Source organism: Watersipora subatra, chromosome 5 (assembly GCF_963576615.1).
Source record: "Watersipora subatra chromosome 5, tzWatSuba1.1, whole genome shotgun sequence".
NCBI lineage: Eukaryota > Metazoa > Bryozoa > Gymnolaemata > Cheilostomatida > Watersiporidae > Watersipora > Watersipora subatra.
This window is the reverse complement of record NC_088712.1, coordinates 30,081,668-30,088,090: the sequence shown is the minus strand read 5'-3', so window position 1 is coordinate 30,088,090 and position 6,423 is coordinate 30,081,668.

Here is a 6,423-nt window from a genome sequence, read left to right as displayed (position 1 = left end):
TATCTATGTTGCTAATTATAATTATTAGATTATTATTATTATTACAATTTATGTTGCTAATTGGTTTTATTATATCTATGTTGCTAATAATCCTGAAAACCATGATGGAATTTTGACTGCAAAAAAATGTAATTGGCAATTTTTATGTAAGAATGTAATTATCAAATTTGGCAATATGCCAATATTAGACTAAAACATATTGCTCATCTGAATAAATAGAAATAGAGAAATTTAGTAAATTGTTTTTATTGTCGTTGACTCGCTCCTACGCAAGTCAGTTGGTCTATCTCTTCAGAATGCCTCCTGATAACTATTAAAGCCAGTACAGTCTGTATTATTGATTGAACAGTCACTAACTAATCAGATCATTCTGCTCCTAAAGGTATGTCAAAGGCAAGTGGGGTACTATGCTAGCCTGCATTACATGGCAGATACTATTCAAAAAGCAGAGACTAGCGTGTCTACTAGTCAGTTACTGTAACAAATGAGAAAATCAATCCTTCTTTGCCTACCCTTGCTACAAATAAACCAATTTTTAGCTAAGTAGTAGTTGAAATCACTTGCACGCAGTATCCATGTTATGGCCAACAAAAAGGCATCACGTGTTGGCTTGGGTATTGCTTAGAAAAACTATTTGCTGATTTTTTCCATTTCAAGTCAGAGATAAGAGTTGCAGAAATGGAAATAAATAACACCAACAGGGAAGTAGTACTATGTACCACAGAAGGAGAAAGATTCATTGTTCGGGAGATTGTTGCCAAATCATCTATTGAGACAGGCTGCACTTAGAATTAGAAAATAATAAACTGTAAGAAACTATAATAAACTCCCCAATATCATTTATTTTAATTTATAATATTCATATTTTGATGCTATGTATTTGTTTTATTAGTTCAATCAATGCTGATATTGAAACTCCATTAGCTGGTAGACCACAAAATTCTCTGTGTCAAAAATACATCAAATTGTGTAGTGATTGTTTTAATGCCGTTGTATCTTATGAAGGGGCTATCTTGTGGTATGTTTCAGCCGATCTCTCCTGCATTTTAGTTGCTGTGTTTATGGTCATAGAAATAAACAACAACATAGATGCAGCAACACTCAACAAAACTTATGCACTGGCCTGTTATCTTTTTGGAACAGAAAACCATCAATTAAAAGAAGAGAAGGTCGATTTCTGTAAGACATGTGAAACTGTATCTATTAGTGGTCTTTGAGAAGTTCTCTAACAGTTCAGCTGCACAAAGAAGCTCATCAGCATCAGCGAAGTTCTCTGCCAAGGCATGCAGGTAAACATGAAAATTGAGACAAGGAAGAGCATGTGCTTGTACCAGCTCTTTTTTTATTCCACTTGCCTGCCATACTCGGAGGGGTTTTCAATGACAACTCATTGTCACCAGGTTGATAAGATGAACATTGTCGATCTGACGTCGGAAATTTATTTATATATAGTGTCTTAGCAAAGTATATATTGCTGAGACTACATGTTCACTACTTAATATATTGCTGAGACTACATGTTCACTACTTAATATATTGCTGAGACTACATGTACACTACTTAATATATTGCTGAGACTACATATACACTACTTAATATATTGCTGAGACTACATATACACTACTTAATATATTGCTGAGACTACATGTACACTACTTAATATATTGCTGAGACTACATATACACTACTTAATATACTGCTGAGATTACATGTAAACTACTTAATATATTGCTGAGACTACATGTTCACTACTTAATATATTGCTGAGACTACATGTACACTACTTAATATATTGCTGAGACTACATGTAAACTACTTAATATATTGCTGAGACTATATGTACACTACTTAATATATTGCTGAGACTACATGTTCACTACTTAATATATTGCTGAGACTACATGTACACTGCTTAATATATTGCTGTGACTACATGTAAACTACCTAATATATTGCTGAGACTACATGTAAACTACTTAATATTTTAAAAATATTAATTTACCTGATTGAATAACTTCTGATATGTTATTGATTCTTACGGCAAAGAATTTGAGTAATTTAAGTTAGTAACTTAAGCTAGTCTAAATCTTTACAATAATAAGAGCTGTGAAGCCAGCTGGTAACCATTACGTTTGTGCTCCGTGATCCCTCACACAATCATGATCTTCAAGCATGCTAGTATAACCAATAGTATTTTCGCAAGCACTTCAAGCATGCATATTTTAACCAGTTTAATAAGTATACGCACAATTATTCATGAGTTTTGCCATTTAGATGCGTAGTAAAACGGATAGTACGCCAGTCTGTAGAACTAGAGTTTCTGAGTTCAAATCCATTATGAAGTGGACTTTTTGTTCCTAAAACTTTATCGCTATAACTGGATATACAAATGACTAACACTAAGGTATAGATTATTCTAGAATTATTAGAAAGATGTAGTGAAGTTCTTGTAACTCCGTCATCTCATAACTGCCTGCTTATAAATAAAAGCAAACTTGTGAAAAGCTGCGTAATGGACATGCTTCCACATCAATTGTACAATCATGAGAAATGCATAAACAAACAACACAAACTGCTAGCTACACACAATACAGATATCAGAAATCAAATCTGAATAATAATAAAAGTACATCTATATGAATTATCTGTCCTGATTATGCCACGGTAGCCACTAAATTTCCTGATGGCTAAAGAGCCAAGTTCAAATGAAGTGAAACAGAGGAGGAATCTTTTCAGAAGCTGAGAGCATTTTTACTCAAAAAACCGGTGTTAGCCTACTCAGGCCCAGCTAAGTTCTATAGGATATACTGAATACAAATGCTAGCCTGGATGGTGTTGAAGCCGTAGTCTCACAAGTTTAAAAAGAGAAAAAATGAAAAAAAGAGACCTTGCTTATTACTCCGAGACCCTTTCCAGTAGTTAGAGGAACTACTGCAACACGAGAAGAGAACTCCTTGAACTAGTATTCTTGGTGAAGCATTTCAGGCCATATCTGTACTGGCAGCAATTCATCTTGCTCACCGGCCATGCTTCACTACAGTGGTTACTCACAAGGAAAGAGCCATCTCGCCAAGTGGGTCAGTGGCTGGAAATACGGTCTATGTTCAGAATCTTGCTCCAACAATTAGCTGACAACGAACATATGACAATGTTGACCGAGCTCAGCAGAAATTGTACGGAATGCGAACAATGCAAATGTATTGAAGACAGAAATAGAGGGCCTACTAGAACCAAATTACAAGAATAAAACTGCGAAACCACACTCCATACAGAGAGTGCGACTCCAGATATAGAAAAACCATTACCAGTCAAATCAGACTGACGGACCCAGTTAGCCATGAAATACCAGTCTTAAAGCGGCATGCTGGCAGCAGCACGGCGCGTATCATTGCAGCCTTAGAGTAAGATCAAAGGATTGACAGAGAGGCACTTGACCAAGAAGACCTAAAACATAAAAAGTTAACAGAAGAACTGTGCTATGTCGAATTGAAGAAGGAATCTTACAGATCAAGATAACTCATAACAAGTGAGCAGATTGGGTCATTGTTGGCCCACAGGCAGGAAGGCACTCGTCGTGCAAAAAGCACACAACACCATGCTAGAATAAACTAACCATACAAATGATTTTGGCACGCACGATACTGGCCAGCCACGTTTGGCAATGTCTGTAGGATGGTGAAGACATGCAAAATCTGTCAGGCAGCAAAGAGCAGCAGACACCCGTCAGCCAGGTCCAGCACAGATTATTTGCTGGCAAGACCTAGCAAATTGTATTCATCGACCTGGTGGAACCTCCTGCCCACCCACACAACCCCAAAAGGCAATGAAGTGAACTTGGTTTTATTTAATCATTTCAACAGATAGCAAGATGCCATTGCCATACCAGATGGAATCACCAGGACAGTCACCGACATTTTAGATCAAATGATTTTGCTTATTTTGGGCTACCTGAGAGAATTCACAGTGATATGGGGTCTCAATTTGAACCAAAACTCATACATGAGCATCTAACATGTGGGGGTGTCAGAAAGAGTCACACCATTAGCTATCACTTACAAGGTAATGGGACAGTAGAGCGTGGCAATCGTGATCTAAGTGATGCTGTCAGATCACTGTTGCTGTCGAGAAAGGAAACTGATTGAGATCTGATACTATCTTAGTTTGTGCGATCATTATGTGCAACACCACATTCCCTCACCAACGAAACCGCTAGCTTTGTGATGCTTTGGCGAGAACTGAATTTTCCAGATAATCTCATTGCTGGACCTCATTGACATATGGAACAGGCAAGGAGTAATTATGCAGCAAAACTCTCAAAAAGAATTGCTGATAGTCATAGATTTGTTTGTGATCAGCAAATCGGAAAATCTGATCTAGAAATTATTCAGCAAAACTTTCAGAAAGGATTGTTGATAGTCATAGATTTGTTTGTGATCAGCAAATCAAAAAATCTGATTTAGAAACAGAAACAAAATCTGTGAAAAGGTTATCAAGTATGAATGTTGAGCGTTTCAGAAAGAAAAGCAGTACCAAATTACAACCTAAGTTCTAACTCCTAACTCTGACCCTAGTTGCAAAAAACCTAGTCAGCAGCCTTTAAGACGTGAGCAGAAAGTTGGGAGACTGAAAACTATTTGCTAAAACAAACTAAAGGATCAGCTGTTTCCTCAGAATAACACAGCACTGAAGTTTCTATCTCCAACGCTGGAGTTGCCCACCCCAGAACTAACAAAAACTATCAAGACACTCAGATGAGCCAAAACCAAAATAAGTGCATGAGAACAATCAACTCTAGCAAATTCTGATTAATGAATCAAAGGAGGCAAAGCCTCAAGATGGTACTCAACCAATAGCAGAAACATCAAATCGACCCGTTCATACACAGAAATGGATTGGCTTACAGATTTTGAACTAAACCAGCTCAAGTCAAGGTTTAGAAATAAGAACCATATTCACCAGGCTCGATTCTCTCACAGCTCTGCAAACAAATGTCATTCAAATTCATCAGCTCTGCAACATGAAAAATGAACTGACAAGATAAGACAAATTTAAATTTGAAAAAATAAAAAAGATGGTGAGCCAGTTGATCAGACAAAAGGACCTCCTTGCTGTATTTAAGGTGAAACTCGACAAATAAAGACATTCTCACTCTTCCAGAGCCTCAATTGTTTAAAATAGTCGGATTTGTACCTCAATCCTAGTGGAGGAGAGTAATGTGGACTGATACAAGCAATACGGTGTAGAGATATATCTTCATTTGTTTCTTTTGTGTGCGTAACTATTAGGTGTGTACTATAATCATGATTTTGAATGCTCGGCCTGTTTTCTACCAACTCCAAATAATCGTAACTTTCATATAATTAACTACTCGGTATAGTTGACACATCCACTTGCACTCTCTTCAACTTGCTAAGGCCTGCCCTTTAAGGTATAAATACTTCTGTAGGTAGAGCTATATTCATACTTGTGCAGAATACAAGACAAACTGCAACCTTCTCTGGATCTTTCTACAAGCATTAACTAGCTAGCAATTGTCTGCCCTTCAGCATCCACTGTGCACCAGCAAATATTATTGTCAATAAGCAACTAAACTGGCAATCTCATAAATTGCACCAGCGTCACTGTGTACCAGCAGAACAGTTGTATCTTCCTGGCCATTTCCATTTGTCAGTATCCGGAGGAAGCGATATTTTTCCTTTAACAGGAGCAACAAGTTTCGAGGTGCAATCCCTGCAAATAGAGGGTTAGAGATATTGCCATTGACATTTAAAAGCACAGCCAATAAATGCAAAAAAGTGAGTTGTTATTGCAATAAATACCACAGATGGGCACAAAATAGAGCAGGTTTTAAATATTGGATCAGACTAAAATAAGAACGTTCATTGTCACACAAACAGACTGCCACGATAATGATGTGGTTCTCTTGTTAAAAAATATGCCGGACTCACAAGCAGCCAGTCGTAAAAATAAACGTACTTATCTTAATTAATTATATTTAAACCAGTGAACGAATGTGATGAAACGAAGACCTATTGCTAATATTTGTGTTCTGGGTTTGTAGACGTGCAAAGTTAGCAGTTGTCCTATCTTTTTAACAATACCGGTCGACTTTAAAACAGTCGAAGTAGTTTATAACGAATGACCATGGTGATTTAACAGCGGACAAAAAGCCAAATCTGCTCTCGCGGACATGGGTATATTACTATTTCGCATAATTTGTAGCGAAACCAAATTTGCAACGGCAGGTTGTTCCAATGTTTTGTAATTCTATTAGCGAGAGTTGGGTTGTTCTATTGAAAATTACCTTGACTAGCTCGTGATCCTAAAAGTAAACGATTGTGCTTTTGAAGTTCCACACCGATAAGTAAAATTCGTGAACGTCTATGACTGTTAAGAACCACACGCTCTTGATATTGATGGCTGT